This window comes from Myotis yumanensis, unplaced genomic scaffold (assembly GCF_028538775.1).
Source record: "Myotis yumanensis isolate MYYU_CA2020_CCGP unplaced genomic scaffold, mMyoYum1.0.hap1 SCAF_14, whole genome shotgun sequence".
Classification (NCBI taxonomy): Eukaryota; Metazoa; Chordata; class Mammalia; order Chiroptera; family Vespertilionidae; genus Myotis; species Myotis yumanensis.
The window spans coordinates 19,211,448-19,235,922 of NW_027223765.1; positions in this window are offsets into that span (position 1 = coordinate 19,211,448).

The window sequence follows — 24,475 nt, forward strand, 5'->3', positions numbered from 1 at the left end:
CTAACTATAATGAATCCATCAGGAGCAGAATTTACAAAGATGTTTCTCTAACTACATATGCTCAGAGACTTAAGCCTTCCTTTTGGTTACTTCTGTTTACATTCTACAAAAATGTACTGAGTTTAGAATGATTGCAAATAGTAGGAGAGTCGGTAAAGCAGATGAGAGTGACAATGGATAGTTTGACACTAAGGTAAACAGAGGCAAAGTGCTTCCAAGACTTGGAACCTTACACCCTTGACCTGAGAGGAGAAACTTCAGGTGGTTTTAAGAGAAACCTGGTGCTCTTATAGGACGAGTGGGCTAATATGCAGCCCAAGGCTCAGTTTTAGGCTTTGAATTCTGATGTTGAAGCCACATTTTTTTGAACTTGGTGAATACTCTCATCTTCCTGTGGCCCTGGGGGAATTTCAGCTTCAAGCAAGAATACATCAACTCTTAATCTATTATTACAGGTTTGGGAGCCTGCATTACTATGCTGACAGGCCCTAGAGATAAAATAAGATGCTCTCTGGTGTTCTGAAGATAGGATCTTCCAGGTAAATAACCACAACATGGCATTATAGGTTGTAATAGAGAAAGTATGGATGCTGAAAACAGCCTAGTGAAGGAGGCAAGTAATCAGCTTAGGGAGAGTGAAAGGCATATCCAATAGGTGACATTTGACTTGACATTGAAAGATGAATAGGAATTTTCCAGGTAGCGAGGAGCAAAAAGGGAATAGAGTTGTTGAAGTAACGCCTTGGGAGGACGCTACGCACCCAGGGAAAAAGAGCTTTCCATTTCCATAGTCCTGGGCTCTATTAGAGCTAAAAATGTGAGTAAAAGCCCTCTTTGTTTTCCTATTTGCTTTTATGCTATTCTGGAAGTTGATGTATGTGTGGTGCCAAATGGAGTTTGTGCTCAAAATTTCCTAATCCATTAATCTTGAGGTGTTTTTCACATTTTCCACTTGAGTGACTACAGTAGACCCACTGACCTCTCAAAAGGTTGGTAAGCCAACGAGAAAACAGCAGCAGACTCCCTGAATGCTGACTATTTATAGAAAAGACAGTTCCCTCAGAGTCATTACTCAGGGAAATTAGGACCAAAGTCTGGACTGAATGCCCATGATGTATTAGTGTAGAATAAAACCAAGTATAATCTGTGACAAATGGATAGAGACAACTTTTTAAAGTAAAATCCTCTGCCCCAGTCATGCAGACCTCTGACACCAAAGCCTGTGTGCGTGCTGAATCACTCCACTTGTGGCTCACAGCCCAAAATTCAATTTCTGTTGTTCAGTGTCCTCTAAAGCATGTTCTCTCTGAGACTCAGCTTGTTCTGGCAGAACTTTGCGTTATTGAATTCTGCTTGATTCGCTCTTTCTTCTGGGCCTGATGCAAGTTTCCCATTCTTTGCAGCATCTACGTCTTTCTGCTTCAAGAGAAGAGCGAGCTTAGTTAGCTCAGTTCGATTTCCCCTGTGGGTTTTTATTTTTTTTAAATCCTCACCTGAGGATATGTTTGTATTTGTGTGTGTGTGTGTGTGTGTGTGTGTGTGTGTGAGAGAGAGAGAGAGAGAGAGAGAGAGAGAGAGAGAGAGAGAGAGATTGGTTGCCTCCGATGCTTCCAGATTGGGGATCGAACCCACAACCTAGGTATGTGTCCTGACTGGGAATGGAACCTGTAACCTTTTTCGTGCACAGGACAGTGCTCCAACCAAGTGAGCTACTCGGCTGGGGCCCCAGTATCTTTCTTTATTGCAAAAGCCCTTGCAGATAGAAACATGGCCTCTTGCATGGGTAACAAAGGCACTTGTTAACTAGTGGCATTAACCCTTATAAAGACCTCACTATTTGCCAGACACTACTTTAAAAGCTTTTCATGAATTAACTCAGCTATCTTTACAAAAACTGAGGATGCAAGTACTGCTTTTATTTCCCAATTGTATGTAAAGAAATGGAGACACAGAGAGAATAAGGAGCTTGCCAAAGTTCCCAGACAAGTTCCCAGGTGTCTCTGCTTCCAATAGCTATGCCCTATGGCCAATCATCGAAAGCCAGAGACTTTACATGAATCAGCAGACTTTACATTTTTTTTTCAACTACAGTTTACATTCAATATTTTTTTTTGTATTAGTCTCAGGTATATAGCATAGTGGTTAGACAATCATATACTTTATGAAGTGTTCTCCCAGTAAGTCTAGTATCCACCTGGCACCATACATAATTATTATAATGTTATTGATTATATTCCCTATACCAGTGATGGCAAACCTTTTGAGCTTGCGTGTCAGCATTTTGAAAAACCCTAACTTAACTCTGGTGCTGTGTCACATATAGAAATTTTTTGATATTTGCAACCATAGTAAAACAAAGATTTATATTTTTGATATTTACTTTATATATTTAAATGCCATTTAACAAAGAAAAATCAACCAAAAAAATGAGTTCATAGGTTCGCCATCACTGCCCTATCCTGTACTTTACATCCACATGACTAGTTTGTAACTACCAATCTGTACTTATTAATCCCTTTACCTTTTTTACACAGTCCCCCAACCCTCCTCCCCATCAGTCTGTCCTCTGTATGAATCTGTTCCAATTTTATTTATTTTGTTCTTTAAGTTCCACATATAAGTTAAATCATAGGATATTTGTCTTTCTCAGGCTGACTTGTTTCCTTTGGTATAATACTCTTTAGGTCCATCCATGCAGTCACAAATGATAAAATTTCATTATGTTTATGGCTGAGTAATATTTCAGTGTTATATGTACCACAGCTTTTTAATTCACGTGTGTATTAATGGGCACTTGGGTTTCTTCCATATCTTGGCTGTTGTAAACCATGCTGCAGTGAACAAAGGGCTGCATATATTCTTCTGAATGACTGCTTTGGTTTTTCTTTTATACACAGTGGTGGCAAAAGTAGGTTTACAATTGTTCATATAGAAAATACAATAATAAATAATAATATAAGAACAAATTCTGTGTTTCACATACTCACAACAAATAAACCTACTTTTGCCTACCCCTGTGTACTCAAAATGGAAATGATGGCTCATAAGGTAGTTCCATTTTTAAGGTTTTAAGGACTTTCCATACTCTTTACCATAGTGGCTACACCAATCAGCATTCCCATCAACAGTGCACAAGAATTCTCTTTTCTCTACATCCTCGCCAACAATTGTTGTTTATTGATTTATTAATGACTAGAGGCCCGATGCATGAAGTTCATGCAAGGGCTTAGCCCTCGCAGCCCCGGCTTTGTCTGGAAGGTCATTCAGCTGTCCGGTCTAATTCACATATTACACTTTTATTATTATAGATAGCCATCCTATAGATATGAAGTGATATCTCACTGTGGTTTTGATGTGCATTTCTCTGATGATTAGTGATGTTGAGCATCCTTTCATATGTCTATTAGCCATTGTTATGTTCTCTCTGGAAAAGTGTCTGTTCAGGTCCTCTGCCCATTTTTAAATTGGATTGTTTGGGGTTTTTTTTTTCATGTTGAGTTGTATGAGTTCTTTATATATTTTGGATATTAACTCCTTATCTGATGTGTCATTGGTGAAGTGAATTAACATTCTATTTTTTATGCCCTCCATGGAAGGTATGTACTTTAATCTTATTTACATATGAGAAAGTGGAGGTTCATAAAGTTTATGTAACTAGCCTAAGTTACACACAACTAATAATTGGCTGAGATGTGTTTGAGTTCCTAGTACCTCTAACATCAGTTTTGTTGCTCTTAATCACTTCACTGAGCACCATTTTTTTGTTTGTTTGTTTTAAAAAGCTGTGATCCAGAGTTCATATCCCAGACTTGTCCTCCTTCCATGTGGGATCATATCCTGCCTCATGGCTTTATATAACTACTAGAGGCCCATTGCATGAAATTCGTGCACAGGGGGTGGGGTCCCTCAGCCCAGCCTGCACCCTCTCCAATCCGGGACATCCCTCTCGCAATCCAGGACTGCGGACTCCTAACTCCGCATCTGCCTGCCTGCCTCATTGCCTCTAACTGCCCCCCTGCCAGCCAGGTCGCCCCCTAACTACCCCCCTGCTGGCCTGGCCATCCCCTAACTGCTCCCCTGCCAGCCTGATCACCCCCTAACTGCTCCCCTGCCAGCCGGGTTGCTCCCTAACTGCTCCCCTGCTGGCCTGGTCACCCCCTAAATGCTCCCCTGCTGGCCTGATCATCCTTGGCCCTCTGCCTTGGCCCTCACCACTATGGCTTTGTCCAGAGGGATGTCCAGAAGATGTCTGGTCTAATTAGCATATTATCCTTTTATTAGTATAGATACTCTGATGTCTTCCTCGTGTTTCACATTCACATATTTGGTGGGTGGGGGCGGGGAGAGGCAGGTCAGGAAACACATTCTATAAAGACCCGGCTAGTAAATATTTTAAGGTTTATATGTCATGAGGGTTGTCTCCAATGGTATGAGCAACTTGAGAGCAGAAATTGGATCTTGTTCATCTTGGCATCCCTGGTGACTAGGATAACAGCTGGCAAATATATGCTCAGAATTTGTTTGTTAGATAAATTAATGAATGGATAGTAGACATTATCCTTGAAAGGATGAGGCTGAAAATCCTGGTTATAGAAACCTTTTCCTGCTGTACTCTGAATGCACATTAACTGTTCAATGCAAGGAGATAAGTTTTTCTCAAAACTGGATTCTCTGAGAAAAGGGGTTTTCTTTTCACACTCCTAAACACAATACTTTGAAAAAAGTTGTATAAAAATACAAGTGGTCATCCTTGTTGTTGGTGTTAATTTTGATGTGCATAGATAATTAGCATAGTTTTCAGGTCCAGACACAGCTGTGATCAAATAGTTACAGTGTCCTTTACTAGTTTTATGACAATATTAAATCACTTAAACTCTCTCAGCCTCAGTTATAAAAGATGATGTAAAAATTTTACAGCTTATGTAAAAGATGCATTATGTCATAAATCATATAAAATCATAACACTGTGAAGATTAAAGAACATAAAAATCACAACATTGTGAAGATTAAAGAACATATGTTCCAAATAATGTAGTGTTGTTGCACACACTACTAGTTGCTTAATTAATGGTAGCTATTATTGTTGTTGTTGTTCTCTTGCTTAATTAGTATTATTACTCATCATCTGGGTACAAGAAATCAAAATCACTGGTACCAAAACACTGTCACTAGCCATGAAGTTATTGTTCAAGTGGTTACTTTGAATAGACTATCTAACATCAGAGCGGTCAATATTGATTAGTGCCAAAGGCAGGTTTCCAGCATTCCTGTGAAGAGAAGCCGGTTCAGATCACACATCAAAGGCACTTCCTGAGTCAGATGCTTTGCTAGCAACTAGGGCAAAGGAAGAGGGAGCCTCTGCTGTAAGGAGCATGGCATCTGGTTAACATGACTATAGACCCAAAAGGATAGAGCACAGTGTAAATTCTCTGCCAGTGGCTCCGTTACAAATGTGTGGCCTAACATTTCAGAGGGCAAAAATAACCCATCTAGTAAGAGGATCTTCAAAGGCTCTCTTCCTTGTGTTACAATCCTCATCGCAGAAAACTGTCCATTGTTTTTGATATTAAACAGAGGAGGATGCCAGATGGGGCTGAGGAGTATAATTCTTTTCTCTGTTCCCAATGCCTAGCACAGTGCCTGACACATACTACACTTTGAGTAAAATAGGTTGAATGGCTATATGAATGAATAAACAAAGTGTTCAACACAGAACATGAAAGGGACATAGAACTACAGGAATATTGACTCTCTTCTGTCCTTTATATGATATATTTAATTTCATTATCCATAACTAATTCATGGGTGGGGGGGGAACAACCACATCAGCATCACCCTAATTATTATCACAGCATAAAGCCCAAAGAGATATTGATGAAAGCTTAAGTAGATTGCCTTACCAACCTCACTAGGAGCATAAGAGTAGCTGAAATAAGAATCTTATTAGAGCCATTAACTCTGACTTGGCCCAGAGTTTTATTTGGAAGCAAATGATTTCTTTTCAGCTCTAATCCTAAAGGCTTATTCTGAACATTTCAGAGGACAAAAATAACCCATCTAGTAATAGGATCTTCAAAGGCTCCCTTCCTTATGTTACAATCCTCATCCTAGAAAACTGTCTATTGTTTTTTTATATTACACAGAGAAGGATGCCATATGGTGCTGAGAAATGTGTTTCTTCTCTATGTTCCCAATACCTGAACGCTGCTCAAATTTTAATGTACAAAAAAATCTTATTTATTTATTATTTAAAAAAATTTTTAATTGGACATCCAAAGTTATATTTATTTCAGGTGTTCAGCATAGTAGTTAAATATTTATATGACTTACAAAGTGCTCCCCCTGGTAAGTCTAGTACCCCCCAGACACTATACATAGTTATTACAATATTATTAATTATATTCCCTGTGCTATACTTTACATTCACCTGGGGATATTTTTAAAAGGCAAAGTCGGCTTCTGGAGGTCTGGGATGGTATTCAAGGTTTTGCATTTCTTACAAGCTCCCAGAGGCTGTTGACCACATTTTGACATCAAGGGTTTTGCCATTATCCAACATATTTCAGGAGCTTCTCTGTATAAAATTCACTGCTACCATCCCTGTCCTCATCTCTACTAATCTGAGAACCAACCCAGACTGAAGTTCATGGACATGTTGCAACACTTTAATTTCTCATGAAGTCTATAAGTCTATGGAGCTCGGCCCTTTGTATTTGGAAAACACTATGAAATGAATGCAACCCTCAGAGATATCGTCTGCATTTGAGAAGGGCTTTTGGGCCCTCCCCTCAGATATCATGTGCAGAGGGTTTGACCACATCAATATCAAAATTACTCTGGACACATCATAATCTCCATAGGAACCAAGAGGGATTGCTTGAAAACAACAGGGAGTCTCAGAATTCTTATCAGCCAACTTAGCTACAAAGAGGTCAAATATAATCCTGTAACATTCTCATCTCACTTCAAGAATGTGTTGTATAGATAAATGAGTGAGTATTATAAAGAGATGGTTGTTGAGTCAGTTCTGAGTTCATGTGGCTTTAAAATGCAATTTTCATAGAATTTTTTTTGGCAAGCAGATCTGTAGTTATAAGCTAACATATTTCTCCTAAATTTTTAGTGAGTCTTAGAATATGATTTAAAATACATATATTTTAAAAACATTAGCAATTCACAAAAAGCCACTTGCATTTTTAATCAAAAGAAATTCTATGTTGCATTTTCTCAGTTTTATTCCAATATTTCACTTGGTATTTACCTAACCATTGCAGATATACTGTGTCTTTATTTTGGCCATTTATCACTTGACAAGGTGTTGATATTCTTTAGAAAATAATTCTAAGGTACGATGCCAAGAATTTTCTAGTGTTTGAAATACCTAGTGACATAAAGCACTGAAATGCTGGGTAGCCATTACCCAAAGAGAAATCAAAGTATTCAGGGAAGAGCATGGTCAAGATGCGTTGAAGAGGACAAATACAGATTTGTGTGTGTGTGTCCCATAGGTTATTTTATTGTCTAACAGTAATGTGCTCATTCCAAAAAAGAATTTTAACAAAGAATCTCTTGCCAGATTTCACTGACAATTCCCCTTAGAAAAAAAATCCGAAACTTTGGCTTCTTTCAAATCCCAAAAATCTCAGGTCACTAATTGCCTAAGAGAAAGACAAAATCTGTTAGTAAAACCACCAGACCAAGCTTTGAACTTTAGTTTAAAGAAACTGGAAAAGAAAAGAACCTTTGAAAATAAGCTTATTTTTCTCTATTTCTCACGGGTTAGTAGATCTGATGCTGGCAATATTTAAGACTGTCTTACATCGGGAATGAGAGCTGTATAAAGAAAACAAGGGGAATCCACACCTAAGATGCTAAAACCTTCTGTGTTTGTAATGATTTATCTAGGGCGCTAGGGTTCTGAGAATAATCAGGCAATGACAGCAAATAAGAGAGAAGCTTGGGGTGGAGGGTGTGGTGTTTATATTCCAGGTTATACTTTGCCAATAAGTACAATAATTTTTTTTTATTAGTTAAGGTATAAGTACAATAATTTTTGATAAAATGTGCATTATACAGGTTAGGCTAGGTCAGTGATGGCGAACCTTTTGAGCTCGGCGTGTCAGCATTTTGAAAAACCCTAACTTAACTCTGGTGCTGTGTCACATATAGAAATTTTTTGATATTTGCAACCATAGTAAAACAAACATGTATTTTTTGATATTTATTTTATATATTTAAATGCCATTTAACAAAGAAAAATCAACCAAAAAAAATGAGTTCGCGTGTCACCTCTGACATGCGTGTCATAGGTTCGCCATCACTGGGCTAGGTTATGCTGCAGAAACCATCTCTCTCCCCTATAGGGGCTTAGACAGCACACAGCATTCAATGGGTATCTGAATGCCTCTCCAGGGAAACTCTAATGGAGGCTCAGTATTTCAGGCTATTCTGCTCCTATCCTGCGAGCAGTAAATACCTAAAGGTTGGTGAGGGCAGAGGGGACATGGCCAACTTCTCACCAGCTCCGGATGTTTTCAACTGGAAGTTAAACCATCAGTTCTACCCACACTTCTTTAGTTGAAGCACATCATATGGCACCTTTGCCTTCAAAGAGCAGGTAGGTACAACCATCTTGTGTGCCAGGAATTAATAGTCATCACAGAGTTCTCTGTATTCATATCTCCTGAAATTTATTTTTTTCTCCCCTTTTTTAACCACTCACCTAGATAATTGTTTTAGGCTTATTGATGGACATTTTCTTCTTCACCACCTCCAAATCCTCGTCTATTTTGCACATAGTCACAAAGTAAGTTTCCCTAAAACAAAGAGGTTCCAATATAACCTCTGCCCTAAATCATCGATTATTTCCCAACTGGCCCATCTCCTAATGTGCCATGACTCTGAAGGGTTAAATGGGGGTGGGACCACATGGAGATGCTATGTAGTTGGGATCCCCAGCAGAGAAGCAGACATCTTAAACCAACCTCATCCACTTTACCTGAGAAAACACTAGGGAGAAAGGTCCAGGGACAAGGTTAGCCTCTGCACGACCTGAGAGAGTGTAATGGTAAGGCAGAATGCGTCATTCATCCAGACGAGCAGTTGGCATTGCAAAGGCCCACCCAAGATTGTTATGGACCTCATTTCAGTTAGGCAGCCCACGGACATAGGCATTTAGGAGCACTGACTGTGCACAGACTAACGCAGGCAGATATCGGCAGGAACTAGGTGTCTCAAATGGAGAAGTGGAGCCTAGGAACAGACTCCAGTCACTGAGGAATGCTGAGGGGGAAGTGTCCGTGTTGGAGCACAGGTATGGGACTCATGCTGGAAAAGACAGGCAGGACTTAGAGACTCACAGTCATCTGTAAGACACTGGTTTCTACATCTTTTATTGCCATTTCAAATGAAACATCCAGAACTCCAATATATATATATATAAGTTACATGACAGCAGAGCTATTCTGGTTGAAGTCATCAAGGTCTCCACCTCTTTTCCCTGTAGAGTAGCAATCCCAAAAGTAATTTCCAAATATCTCTAGGTTTCCATTGAGGAAGTATATAAAGTCTTAGGGTAGGGTTGGGGAACATCCGGCCCTCAAAATCATTTGGTCTGGCCCTGCCAAGGCATTAAGGGTGAGTTTGTTAAATGTTTGACCAAATATAGCAGGCTAATTTTTAAGTTGATAATTTCATATGGCCTGCGAATGATGTTATAAATATCCAAATGGTCCTTGACAGAAAAAAGGTTCCCCACCCCTCGTTTAAAGGATCATGGCAGAGGTACAGGTGCCAAAGCTAGGGTGGGGCAGAAGGTAAGAGGGAGAAGGTCAGATGAGTGCCAGCAGTAAGTCTTGCTCTGAGACGCCTGTGTAATGAACCAGATTTGGCTTTGTAATCCCATCAGACAGATACAGGTTGGATCCAGATTGAGGGGCAGAGGGAGCCTACAGAGCGATGTCTTCTTGTTTCCATAGAAGAAGTGTCCCTGTTATAATCAAGGATATTTGTTTGAATCCTAGGCCCTTATGAGTTTTCAGAAACTTTGCTCCTAAAGTTCTTCCTCCCTTGCAGCATCAACATCATTCTCTACACAGGACCATTTTCTACAAGCACATGCTGGAGACCAGAAGTTCTCAAAGTGTGATCTCAGATCAACAATATCAGTATTACCTGATAGAAACTTATTAGAAATGCAGTTCTCACATTCTACCCCCAACCAATTGAATCAGAAACTGTGAGGCCCAGCATTTTTTTTTTTTAGTAAGCCCCCCAGGTAATTCGGATTAAGGTAAAATCTGAGAACTAGTGCTTTAGCATAACCCACTGAAAAAATACACAAACCAAAAAACTGAAAACGTAGCCTTGGCTCCTCACTCTCCTATAACCATTTTCCATTCACATCCAGGATAAAACTCAAACATGTTGTCCACACTTGTCCTAATCTCCCACGTAGCTTTATGTGCATGATTGATGATCTATTTATGAGAATTCTTTGCAGTCATAGGGAAATGGGAGTTACTAAAATTTCACTTTTACTATAAACTTTTTAAAAAAGATCATTAGCCCAAATGATCTTCACATTTTGGAAGTTCTGCTTCATAAAAAAGGGAACCAAACATAGCAGCCACACTGTTTCTTTGCCAAACCAATAAGTAAACAAAAAAATCCAAATGAAGCAGTTCAATCCTTAGACTTCAACGAGAGAGACATGCCACAGAGTTAAAGCAGAAAACAGATATTTCCACTAAGGCTATCTTAACTGAAGCAGCTATTTGTTCAAAAACAAAAACAAAATGAATGCAATTTTGGCTTAATTCAGTTTTGTTTTATCAAGTCAGCAGAGTGAATTCTATGTCAATAAAAAAAGAAACTCAAGCTGTGCAAATCATTTTACACTTTGTGAATTTCTGGAGGAAATACTGAAAACATATTTAAATTGCACCACAGGAACTGTGAGTACATTTAATTTTACAAAAAAAAAAAAGTGTCATTCGTGTTTCTTTGAGAATAAAAAAGATCCAAACAAAACAAACCATTTCATAATTTAGTGTTTGGAAAACAGTGGGTTACCAATTGAAGAAGTTCCCTCCCAGGCTCAAAACAAACACTGCCTAACACATTGTTCTTCAAATCAATACCAGACCTAGGGACACTGGGGTTGTGGGGGCTAGTTCTCTTTCTAGCAGTTTTAACGTATATATGCACACTGTTTTATGAATGAAGAAGATTTGGTTCCTGGTGGGACGATAGCATAGGAGTTATTGTGCACAACTCCAAGTGCTAGTTTTGATGCCCTGAGCGATGTTATCTGGGCTTAGAGTTGGAATTCAATGTGTGCTTGTCCCTGTAGGTAAATAACTGTTGACAGAAACTGTGAAAAAGAACACAATAAACCAGTTATGTGATCTGCATATAGCTCAACTTCACCTCTTCCAGTAGTCTCTAAAAAGAACAAAAAACAATGTTTATATATTATGTGCTTTAAGAAGATAAAATGAAAGCCAGTCATTTGTTTTATGAATGGTTTTTAACTGATTTTAAAATTTATTCTGGAGTTTATATATGAGGAGCTGGTACAGCATGAGATTTAAAGGTTGTTTACTCTATCCATGGTAGCCCAACTTACCCCGTTATTTTGAGAAGGAAAAGAATTGACCTAAGTCATCTATCTAAGAAGATACTTTCTTGTTTTCTCCAAGGTGAAAAATAGAATAGATTTGGTGTTCAAACATCAATTTTGTCAGCAGGATGGGACTGGACCCTTGGAATAAAACTCTGTGTGTGGGGGGTGTGTGTGTGTGTGTGTGTGTGTGTGTGTTAGTGTGTGTGTGTGAGTGTGTGTGTGTGTGTGTGTGTGTGAGAGAGAGAGAGAGAGAGAGAGAGAGAGGAGAGGTTCCTTAGTAAAAAGACATGCCTGAGAATTCATAAACATGGCTGATACTTCAGAACAGATATCACCTGTGGTCAAGAAAAAAATTATTCAAATGCTACTTCCTTGTGGTATTTCTGTGTGTGGCACTATTCCTATAGCTTCAAAGATCTTGTCATCTAATAAAATCTCTCTGAATATTTTAAAGTAATTTCCTCCAAAAGTGCATGATCTATTTACTTCAAATGAGTGTTACATGATATGTTTTTGACATTAATATTTGCATTTTGAGTTCATTATTCACTCATTCATTGCATCTGCTAGGCATTTATTAAAGCACTTCTATATCTAACAAAGTTGATAGCAGATCTTTTTCGATACCACCTGTCCCTTCCCTATATTTCAACATTATTTTAGTAATAAAGATGAAGTAAACATATATATAGCTGAAGTTTGTACCTACCAAGCAAAAATATTACACCTTTCAGCTTAAATTCTGTTTCACTATTAAAACTTTAAGTATAAACAGAAACTCTTAAGAGGTCAAATGGAATGATAAAATTGAATTTACCTAAGCTCCATTTCTTTGTCTTCACAATCACTATGTATTATTATTAATTTCAAATCTGATGTTTAAATGTAGGAATCTTAATGGGAGAAACAAACTGTGCCTGAAGGGTGATTTGGATGATTTGTAACTGCTATGAACTTATTCTTAAAATGAGCACATGTAGTTGAGTCCACATATGTTGAAAATTGACCATGTAACTGAGATTTCTCCCAATTAACTATCATGTAGAATGCAAGGCTTATTTAAAGTAATAATAACTATGTGCTAATTTGAAGCATATATACATGTAGATTTATATCCTATCTAATAAAAGCCTAATATGCTAAGTTCTGGTCATCCATTCAACCAATCAAAGCATAATATGCTAATGATATGCTAAGGCTGCTCAACCATTCGCTATGACGTGCACTGACCACCAGGGGGCAGACGCTCTGATTGGTAGGTTAGCTTGCTGCTGGGGTCTGGCCAATCAGGACTGAGTGAGATGGGCTGACATGTCCTGGACCCTTTCTGCAGTCTCTCCCCGGCTGACCAACCTCTCGCTTCCCTCCCTGGCCCTGATTGTGCACTGGCAGGGTCCCTTGGCTTGGCCTGCACCCTCTCGCAATCCAGGACCCCTCGGGGGATGTCAGAGAGCTGGTTTTGGCCCAATGACAGAACCATCAGTTGCTATGACGTGCACTGACCACCAGGGGACAGACGCTCAACACAGAAGCTGCCCCATGGTGGTCAGTGTGCTCCCACAGGGGGAGCACCACTCAGCTAGAAGCCGGGCTTTCAGCTGACAAGCACAGCGGTGGTGGCAGGAGTGCTAAGATGTCTGACTGTCGGCTTAAGCCCCCTTCCCATGGGGAGCAGGCCTAAGCCATCAGTCAGACACCCCTTGAGGGCTTCTGGACTGTGAGAGGGCACAGGCTGGGCTGAGGGACCCCTCCAAGTGCATTAATTTCATGCATCAGGCCTCTAGTGTTATATATAACTGTAATTACTACATAATTATATATATGCTTATATGTATACACTTTATCCATCTGTGTATCTATCATCCATCTTCTTAAATTGCAACAGTAATTGCAGCAAATTTTTAGACTTTTTTTTCTCAGTTATCTTAACATTATTTGTTGAGTTAAATAGTCTATATTTCTCCCCACATTCTGGGTTTTAAAGATACCAACGTCTTGGAATTTATCAGATCTAAGAATTCCTGATAGTAATGATTGTTTTCAATATTCTTATTAATATCAATTGGCAATTCTAGTATTGCAGCACATTTTAAAACTTCATACAAAGGAAATATTCTGATTGGATGAAGTATTTTCTGACATTGTTTAAAATTGCTGGAGTGTGGTGATAAAATATTAAAAATAGCAATTTTTCTTCTTTTTTGTGGCAAAAAAATACATAACAATTTACCATCTTTACCATTTTAAGATTATAGTTCAGTGGCAGTAAGCACATTCACATTATTGTTCAACCATCACCATTATCCATCTCCAAAACTTTTTCATCATCCTAAGTGAAAACTCTGTTCCCATTAAGCAGTAACTCCCCATTTCTTCCTCTCTCAACCCCCTGGCAACCACCATTCTACTTTCTGTCTTTATGAATTTGACTACTCTAGGTATCTTATGTAAGTGAAATCATACAATAATTATTTTGTGTCTGGCTTATTTCACTTAGCATAATGTCTTCAAGTTTCACCCATGTTGTATATGAAGGTATTCGAATTGCATTCCTTTTTAAGGCTAAAGAATATTCCATTATATGTATATACCACCATTTGTTTATTCCTTCATCCATTGATGAACATTTGGGTTGTTTACACCTTTGGCTGTTGTAAAAAATGCTATGAATATTGTTTTAGAAATATGTTTGCATCAATAAAGCAGACTAATTTTTAGTTGGATTTGTTACCATTAAATCTCACATCGCTCCTTTTTACCATCTTCACCTGCCTAGTACCCCATACTTGGTACCCTTCTGTAGGGGAAAGAAGACTAGTATGGTAGATAGGAGACTCAATTTTTTATTATTATTTATTTTTGGAGAGAGAGGGGAAGGGAAAGGGAGAGATAGATAGAAGCACCAATGAGAAAGAAATATTGATTGGCTGCCTCCTGCACACCCGCTATGGGGATCAAATCCATAACCCGGGCATGTGACCTGACTGGGAATCAAACTGGAGATCTCTCAGTGAATGGGACGATGCTCAACCAACTGAGCCACTATGGCCACGGTAGACTCAGATTTTTGCATCAAATCTATGGCTGTGCCATTGTGAATATCACAGCTACGTCTCCATTTCCTTATCACTAGAATGAGATTGTTTGATGAAATCTTAATCTATTCCAGTTTATGATTCTACGAGTGCAAGCAGAATCAATAGAACACAACTCTACTTATAAAGTATTTTCCTCTTTAAGCATCTGTCAGTCTTCACAGTAATGCCATGAGGTAGGTTTTATGGTCATTCCATCCTGTAAGGACAGTGGACCTTTCCCAGTTTTGTTTATTAATGCCTCCTAAGACTAGTACACTGCCTGGCTCATAGAAGGCTCATAATAAATATTTAATGGATGCATTTTTCAGTTGGAGTTTTGAGAATTTGAATTACTTTCCTTGTATCCTTTCCCAGTAAATAGTACCTATTCTGGAACCTAGTCTTCCAATTCCAATTTCTGTGTAATTTTCATCATCCCATTTTGACATATTGTACTGCCAGTTGTAGGATCAAATATTTATTAGTGATGTGCCTTGCTGAGGACTTTCACATTCATTATGTCGTTAATCTTTACATTCCTACCTTAATTACATAGAATCATTCCAGCTTTATAGATGAGGAAACTGAGCTCAGACTGTTGAAGTGACTTATTGAGGTTGGTAAGTGGCAGACCTGGGATTTTGACCCCAGGCTTCCAACTCCAGAGGGAGGCCCTATAAATAAATGATCAGAATGGGCAGACTCTGCTACTTGAATAAAATAATATTTGAACTTAGCCACCAAGAAATTGCAGGATAACTGTAGCAAAGTTATGGAAATAAAAGATTTGGGCAGAAAATGAACGAGTCTAGCTGTTGAGAGGGGGCTTCTCTGGGAATGGTAGAGAAGAGAGGAGACTGGAGCTTCTCCAAAGATATAGGGCTCATACTGTTGGTATTGAGACAAGGAAGTCAGGGTGGAGTTTTTTCCTTATTTTAGAACAGATTTGCAGTTGCTGTTTGGTTCTGCTGTCTTGTTATTCAGATTTACAGAATAAAGCATCAGTTCCAGAAATTTGTGAAGACAATCAGTCTTTGGCAAGCTGATTCACACTAGCCAAATCATAAGAGAACAACTCATGCATCAGAGTTATTTTACCATAGGAAGTTCACTTCACTTGAGACCTACTAGGACCTGGTAGATGATGGGAATCCAGTGGAGCTGTGGTAAGGGGATAGGTAAACATCAACTCTAGAAGTAGGTTTAGCTCAGGAGATAAAATATAGCAAAGGATTTCTTCTCATATATGAAGGCTCATCAAAGAAAATTAATGTTCTTTCTTGCTAAAGTAAGCTGATGAAATGCTGTTGTAAACTCTAGAACAGCGGTTCTCAAGCTGTGGGTCTCAACTCCTTTGGCAGTTGAACGACCCTTTCACAGGGGTCGCCTAAGACCATCCTGCATATCAGATATTTACATTACAACTCATAACAGTAGCAACATTACAGTTATGAAGTAGCAACAAAAATAATTTTATGGTTGGGTCACAACATGAGGAACTGTATTTAAAGGGCCAGAAGGTTGAGAACCACTGCTCTAGAACTATCTATTGAAGACGGGAAGTCATTTAAAAATATCTCCGATAGGGGCTACAGGAAAACACTCCTTCATTCTTACCCTCTGCTCTCCTTTTTAATACCAGGATGACATTCTCATTGGAAGATATTTTCTCATGTTACAATCTTGAAGTTTATCATTGCAAAGCCACTTCAGAGTATTGGGTTGTGAATCAAGGGGCCCATGTTTAAATATCAGTTTTGTCAATGATTAGACAGTGGACTTGAGTAAGACACTTCTACAGATAGCCCTGCTTTCCTCATCTTTATATAGAAGTGTTGAAGTAGATTATAATACATATCCCATTCTGCACTAATGGATTATAATACATTTAAAACTGCTAATGGTCCATATTTCTTTATAAAGTGTGTTTTCTATAGTGGATCTCTGCTATTTGCTGCTCAATGTCTTTGCATCTTGTCTCATGGCTTAGTTGGAAGAGCAGAGGAGACTTAGGAGAGTTCCTTATGTAGATTTTGAATAAGTCTTTGTCATAGACTGAATTTTTGCATCACCGCATCAAAAGTCATATGTTGAAATCCTACCCCCCAGTGTGAGGCTGTTAGGAGGTGAGGCCATTGGGAGGTGATTAGGTCATGAGGATAGAACCTTCATGAATGGGATTAGTGCCCTATTAAAAGGGATCCCAGAGAGCTCTCTTGCCCTGTCTAGCATGTGGGGACGGACACAGGGAGAGGATAGCCATCTGTGCAGTAGGAAGTGGGCCCTTGCCAGACACTGAATCTGCTGATGCCTTGATCTTGGACTTCCCAGTCCCTAGAACGGTGAGAAATTAATGATGTTAAAGGTATTCAGTCCATGGTATCTTTTAGTTGTTCAAGCAGAGTAAGCATCCTCTTGTTTTCGAACCAATCATTCCTCCCTGATTTTTTCTCTTCTTTGTGTTTCAGTTAATGAAGACTCTCTGAGAGTCTGACTAGCATTTATCTAGCTTTCTTTCTTACTTTCTTTCATTTTCTTCTTCTTCTTCTTCTTCTTCTTCTTCTTCTTCGTCTTCGTCTTCGTCTTCGTCTTCGTCTTCGTCTTCGTCTTCGTCTTCGTCTTCATCTTCGTCTTCTCCTCCTCCTCCTCCTCCTTCTCCTCTTTAAATAAATTTTTAAACTGTACTTTTATTATTGACACTATTACAGATGTCTCCATTATCTATCCACCTTTCCCTCTGACTATCACCAAACTGTTGTCTTTGACTATATGCTATGTATATATGTTTTTCGGCTAACCCTTTCTCCTTCTTCGATCCAGTCTCCCTTCCCCCCTCCCCTCTAGCAGTTGTCAGTATTTTCCACATATCCCTGCCTCTGTTTCTATTTTGTTCGTCAGTTGATTTTGTTCATTAGATTCCACATATAAGTGAGATCATATGATATTTGTCTTTCTTTGACTGGCTTCTTTCACTTAGCATAATAATTTTGCAGAAGGTAAGATTTCATTATTTTTTATAACTGTATATTATTCCATTGTGTCAATGTACCATAGCTTTTTTTATCCACTCATCTACTAATGGGCTGTTTGTAGATCTTGGCTATTGTAAATAACACTGCAGTGAATAAGGGAGTGCATATATTCTTTCAAATTAGCATTTTAAGATTCTTAGGATACCTTCCCAGAAGTGGGATCAGTGGGTCAAAAGTCTGTCTTTCACAGCCCTTAAGTGTTCATATTCAACGCTCCGTTAAGTCAGATGTCTGCTGCCCAGTTTGCCCATACTGGTGGACATCTCTCCTTTGTTCTTTTTCTCCTTTTGTTTACAATGTCCTTGCTAGTTGCATATTTTGAAATGCTTTTTAAAATGGGGTTTCAGGAAGTAATAGAGGCAAACACATGTATTCAATTTGCCAGGTTTAACCAGAGAAATCACCTCTGTAATATTTGATTAAAGGAACGAAATGGGAAATTATTTTGGCAGCTCCGTGTGAATAATGGAGTGGAATAGGTCAGGAACTGGTGACAGGGAATCAAAGAAGGCAGTTTCTGTAAGTGTAATGTAAGGAGATGAAATAAGGGCTTCCTGATGAGAACAGCTTGAATCAGGAAGTTATATTTGAGGGAAGAATAAAGTAGGGTTTAATAACTTCCAAGGTGCTGAATAACTGTGGTCAAAGGGGAGAGAAATTGAAGTAAACTCCGTGATTCAGAGCTGTGCTGAGTGCTGATCATTGGCGTCAGGGAGACTGTGTTAGTGTTAAAATGAATCTGGGCTTATATGACTTGTTGAAAAGTTTAACTCTGAAAGGAAAATGTACTAGGGCTGGAATTAAAGGCCTTATGAATTCAGAGAAGGATTTTGCTTTTATATCCCAGTGAGTGGCACCCAACTTGAGTATAAAACCAGCCAAGAGGTGGAAGATTTTGGTATGTGGGAGAAAATGGGTATTTGATGGAAGGACTCCTGGTTAGGCAACTCAGAGCTCTCCCCAAAGCCTGCCCTTTGGTGCCATCAGGGCAGGTTTGCCTACAGGATACTTTCTGATTTTGATGTTTGTATCCTCATAATGACCTTCATACAAAACTGTTATAAACATGTGGGAGCGTCTTACTTCTTGCTGACTGGTCACTTTTGAGATTGTCAACAATTAGTCCCTGTGTTAAAATGAGCAGAGCTCCCTAATTAGATGCTTATAACACCTATTTTACATATTACCTAACCTACTAGAGGTCTGGTGCATGACATTCATGCACTGGTGGGGGGGAGGTCGCTCAGCGGGCCTGAGCCCTCTTGCAGTTGGACATCCCCCAAGAGATCCTTAGCACTGCTGCAGAGGCAGGAGAGGCTCATGCCACCGCCGCTGTGTTCACCAGCCGTGAGCCCAGCCTCTGGCTAAGCAGCACTCTCCCCTGTGGTAGTGCACTCACCAGTAGGGGGCAGCTTCTGCGTTGAGTGTCTGCCCCCTGGTGGTCAGTGCACATCATAGCGACTGGTCATTCTGCTGTTCAGTCAATTTGCATATTAGCCTTTTATTATATAGGATATTTCTTACCCATGAGCTCTATTCTTCCATGTAAAATTTTGAGGGGGCACTTACTGGTTTTCCTTAATTCTTAATGAATTTAAACTCAGTATCTGTGTAGTATGTAAAATCTTCTATCTCCTCCCCAAGCACATAGGTTCTATGGTTATGAGCTCTGACTAAGTGGCAAGTCCCCCCTCCCACCTTCTGAGTGGTTGACTGATTGCTCTCACAATCCCCATAGGCTTTTATGACTTAGGATCTGCATATATTTGGCACTTCTTTTTGTATTTAAATATTTCATTCATATCTTAGGTCTTGCTTTATCATTCTAAAAGCACCTGAAAACTTTTTAATAAAACTATAGCATTTTCAATATAGTTACATTCTAACTACTTCCAGCTTCTGGGATTAATTTTTTTTTCCTGATCTCTGGGAAGGAATATATTTCTCTTGACATCAATGTATTCTAACTTTAGAGGTAATTTTTTTTTCATGACTGTGTTTTAGATGTTTCAGGAAGCACAAGATGTTTTTGGTAGTGTTATTTTTATTATTTCAGGATTCTTCACACTTGCAGAATTCTGCTTTGTCAGCTGCCACTGTGCAGATATTCACAAGGGCAATGTATAAGCAGGGTCAGAACACTGGCATAAAAATCAAGAAATTATCACTTCTGAGGGGACATTTGTGGAAACTTTGTCATAAATATAGATTATTACATATTGTGTTACTTCCATTAAGAATAAAGAAATACTATCAGTCCTAGAGAGAAAGAATATGAGTTCCAAGTACAGGTGAGAAAAAGGTGTTTATGATGCTGATGGATAAAATATCTACAGTTTGTGATGAGCTGTTTGAGAAGAAGGACAAAAATGAAAGCACATTTCAGCCAAGGAACTGATTAGGAACAAAAACAATAAATAAATAATATACAAGAATGTGTGTGTGGTGGTTGGAATGAAATAGATTATTAATACTTATAGGAAACAAGGAAGTAGCTGAGTCAGACTACAACAGAATGGGGTGACATAGTATATTGATTCATATACTATTACTGTTGTTTTTTCTTGGAATTTCTATGAAGTGAACTTGTTTTTATTAATAGGCAGTCACAGTTGGAGAATACTGAACTTTAGACTGTTTACATAAGGGATAAGAAAAGAGAGATATTAACATATTAATATTTTCTGAATTTGTGGAAAGAATATATATGGTATAGTTGGGGAGCAAACCATGAGACTTCCAGAACATGTTTTAAAATGTGTATAATTAAAGAATTTCAAAGTAAGGTTAAATGACCAACCCTCAGGGATTCATCATTTTCCAAGTTTTCTCTCAGTGAAGAAGTCTTTAATTATGTATTTCCAAATGGACAAGATATGTTGAGAAATGGTGCCTATGAAACAAAAAATGTTATATAGCAAGAATTCATTTCTCTCCTCTTTGTTAAATCCCTGCTACATAAAATAGCAGTCAGCATTTCTAATGACCACGGGGAAAGCTGAATAACAATCTTAGGTTAAATTATATCCCGTGGTAGTTTCAGTCAGTCTGTGCATCCTTAGCTTGGAGAAAATGAACAGTTTTCATTAAGTTCTATGAAATAGTAAAAATAAATTCTTAGACCACTATGCTTCCCTTTAACCATCTGGGTATTTGAGTGGCCAAGCTTAGGTTCCCAGACTTTCCATGTTCCACTGGATGGGAAAGGTGATTTGAAAATGAAATAGAATTTAAAGATGAAAATGAAGACACTGCCCTTATTCTACATTTTGCTCATAAGTAGTTAGAGTTTTTAAACAGTCTTTCAAATAGAAAATTGGAAGAAGTCTGAGCTGTTGGCCGTATCGTTGTTACCAAGATCCAGTAGGTTATATTGTTTTCCTATTAACATAATTTCGAGAGTGTATACACTGTTGAGGAGGTATTTTGGAGCCCCTGGTTCTCCTTGAGACATTCATTTCTATAATGTGCCCTGTCAGTTAACCTAGAAGTACAAAAGAAAATAAGTGGAGAAACATTATTTTTGCCTGGTGATAATATGCCCCTGTTGGATATATTGAGTTGAAAAAAGTTATTGGAAATCTAGTGGATCAGAAACAAGAGACACATAGAGGAACCAAGGTAAAAAGACTATCAAATACAATTTAAAAGGAAAGTAGATCATCATATGAAAGTAAATATTCAGAAAGGATGTGACTAAAAAAGACTTTCTGCTCTAAGTAGATCCCTGGGATATCTTATTTGAGTCTTGCATGATCCAATGAGTCTATAGGTGTGTGAGTCAGTCTCTCTCTCTCTCTCTCTCTCTCTCTCCCATTGCGCTTAAAGTTATCAAATAAATAGCTTAATTATAGCCTAAGAAAATAAAATTGTAATAAATAATTTCCTTCCAAGTGAAAAATTATTTAAACCAGCAAATGGTTAGAAGAAATATGCAAAAATTAGGCTCAATATAAGTACTCCAAAAGAAATAAACTTGAGACACATACTTGATTACATATTAGGAATATAGAATGTCACAGTTCTTTCTAGCTATATTTAATAATTAGTGTGAGCCAGTTAGCAAAATTGGTTATAACTTCCTCTTTTTTTAATTGAGATATAATCGACATAAAACATTATTATGTTTTCAGGTGTACAACATCATGATTCATTATTTGTATTCTTTCCTAAATGATCATCACCATACATATTTACAAAACACGTTTTTTCTTGTGATGAGAACTTTTAAGATGTACTCTGGTAACAACTTTCAAATATTTAATACACTATCAACTATAGTTACCATGTTGTACATTATGTCCCATGACTTACTTATTTTATGATTGGAAGTTTGTATATTTTGATCCCTTTTCCCCATTTCTCCCATCCTCTACCCCTCATCTCTGGCAACTACCAATCTGTTCTCTGTATCTATGAGTTTGGTATGTTTCTTGTTTGTTTTTTAGATTCCACATGTAAGTGAGATTGCACAGTATTTGTCTTTTTCTGTATGACTTATTTTTATAGCATAATGCCCCCAAAGTTCATCCATGTTGTTGCAAATGGCAAGATTTCATTCTTTTTTATGGTTGAACATATATATTCTTTATCCATTTCTCTGTCCATGAACACTTAGTTGTTTCCATATCATGGCTACTGTGAATAATGCCGCAATGAACATGAGGGTTCATATACTTTTGGGAATAAATGTTTTCATTTTCTTCAGATAAAGAGCCAGAAGTTGAAATTTTGGATCATATGGTAACACTATTTTTAGTTTTTTTGAGGAACCTCCATACTGTTTCTCACAGTGGCTACACCAACTTACATTCCCACCAACAGTGTACAAGGGTGTCCTCCTGTTTTTGATGCTAAGGCTATAGGTTCCTTTTCTCCCTGGGACAGATTAGCTGTAACATATGGGCTTCTTAGCAAACAGTTCTGTAGCATGACTCCATACTGTAGCCATAGTGAGCTCTGAATAACCAAGATGTAACCATCCTTGTACAAGCAACCCAGAAGATCTGCCCTGCTGATGCATCTTGGCACAATTGAAGCTGCAGAGTGTAGAAAAGGACCCTGCTACAAAGTTAAGAGGATAATAAGGTCCTGTCTTTAGATGTTCCATTGCAACCCACATATTGTTTTTTTTTTCAAAAAATTCCTTTCCACCGAGTATATAGAACTTAAAGCAGAAGCAGACAGTGCTAACCCTTGGTAAGACCCTGTTCTGTAAGAGGTGTTGCTTGCTTATCTGATTAGTCTGTCATTTCCCTTTGTCAGTTGTAGTCCACATTATCCACCTGTCTCTCTCTCTCAACAACTCAGGGTTTTATGAGTCACTTCACTAAGGATTGAGGGCTATGGAAACTTCCTGTACATTCCATCTAAACATGTACCAAGATGCTTTTTATCAATATCAGAGAATTGTCAGTCTCTGAAAAGAAGTCTAGTGTTAATAGAGTCCTCACCAATGGCAACTTTGCTGGTTCAGCTACTGTGAAGATGTGTATTTGTAGAACTTAAGATTTCCCCTTCAACATGCTTTCCAAATGCCCGCTGCAGTTGCTAATGTCTTGATGACAAGCCTCACTATTTGTGTGGCTTCTCAGTCCTTGAACCCTCTGTAATCCTGATAATAAGTGTACTGCACTTCTCTGGTTTGGGGAGGAGAATAGCTATGGAAAGCTTGGATTTAATGTTAAGTAAAGTCTTCAGCTTAAACAAGACGAGCGACTCTCTACCTCCATCTGTTCTTTGCCCATCCTCTTTCCTGAATGGAGTCACCTGCTTCATCTCTACAGAAGGAGTGTGTATTTTCAGCCAGGGGTTCTCAGTGCCTTATTTAATGGTCCCAACCTGGGGGGCATCCAGGTGTGTCAGGATCATGTAGTCAGTTACCTTTGTCTTTTCAGCAGTAAGGATGTCTCAGAGTCTTGTGATGAAGCCTCTATATTTCTGAAAAAAAAAAAAAAAGGAATGGGAGAGAGTTAGAAAAATAACCATCTCATATTTGTAGTATACATTATTGCTTTCATGTTTGATTTCTTGTGGTTCTCTCCACAGCCCTAGGAACTAAATGGATAACATAAAAATAAACATTATTTATTGATAAAAGAACCAAGAATCAGAGACCCACTTACATTAGTAAGGAATGAAAATAAGAACTTTAAAAGTCCCTTTCTCTTTCCACACTATCCTATAAATCATATTTTTCAAATGCTGCTTTCTCGGGAAACTTTTCCTGCAACTTACATAGGACATCTGCCAGCTCCACTAATAGGAAAGTGTAGCCACTTGAATAGGGGAGAGTAGAACGGGTCCAGAAGCCATTGCCCATAACCTCCTATTAGGCATCATGCAGGGCTGAAAAGGTGAGGGCTGCAATTACACCTCTGCAGGAATTGTAACATTTTCGAGTGTTAATTACCTCAGTGTTCCCGAGGCCCTGAGTTATTGCTTGACACAACGGAAGTTTTAGAGTGTAGTAATAACGCTGCCATAAATTTAAGAGTATAAGTTCCTGTGGAATTTCAGAGGGAAGGCGGAGGTGGGTGGGGAGAGATCAACCAAAGAACTTGCATGCATATATGCATAACCCATGGACACAGACAATAGGGTGCTGAAGGCCTGGGGCAGGGGTTAGGGGTAGGCCAGAAGGGGTCAATGGGGGGAAAAGGGGACTTATGTAATACTTTCAACAATAAAGATTTAATTTTTTTTTAAAAAAAGAGTATAAGGTCCTATTTTTGGGCAGT